Genomic DNA, 568 nt, shown 5'->3' on the forward strand with positions numbered 1-568 from the left:
GCCCCCCCCCCCGCCCCCGCCACATGGCCGTGAGTGGCCCCTCCACGCCCGCACTCCCTACCTGCCGCCCTACCGCCCCGACTGAGCAGGGCTTCGTACCCGCCCGCACACACCCTTCCAGCCCAGGGCGAGAGCAGAGGAAGAGCGCGGTGGGCGTCCCCAGCACGGTTCCGTGGTCCTAGCAAGGGGAGTCACCCAGTAGGAAGAAAGGCCTTTCAGGCCGAGGCCCCAGCGTGGAAGGGGGCTGGCTGAGAGCATTTGGGGATCTGCTCCGACTTCAGTGTGGCTGGAGTCTGGGGAAGCCAGGGAGAGGTAGGCAGGGTTGGCCCCGGCCTTTGTCTCCGAGACAGGACGTTTTCACCAAGTCCAGGGGAGCCACTGATGGATTGTGGGGAAGGGAGGCGCACCCCGGGGCAGCTGGTGTGGCAAGGCACTGAACTGCAGTCCCGAAAGTTCGCTGCTGTCACGAGGGCTGAGGGATGCTAAGGTCGTGGCAGTGGAGCAGAGACAGAGATCTGTTTGGAGACACACTGAGAAAGGAAGATGGTAAACCTCAGAAGGTTCTAGA

Source organism: Tupaia chinensis, unplaced genomic scaffold (assembly GCF_000334495.1).
Source record: "Tupaia chinensis unplaced genomic scaffold, TupChi_1.0 Scaffold000231_1, whole genome shotgun sequence".
In the NCBI taxonomy this organism is placed as follows: domain Eukaryota; kingdom Metazoa; phylum Chordata; class Mammalia; order Scandentia; family Tupaiidae; genus Tupaia; species Tupaia belangeri.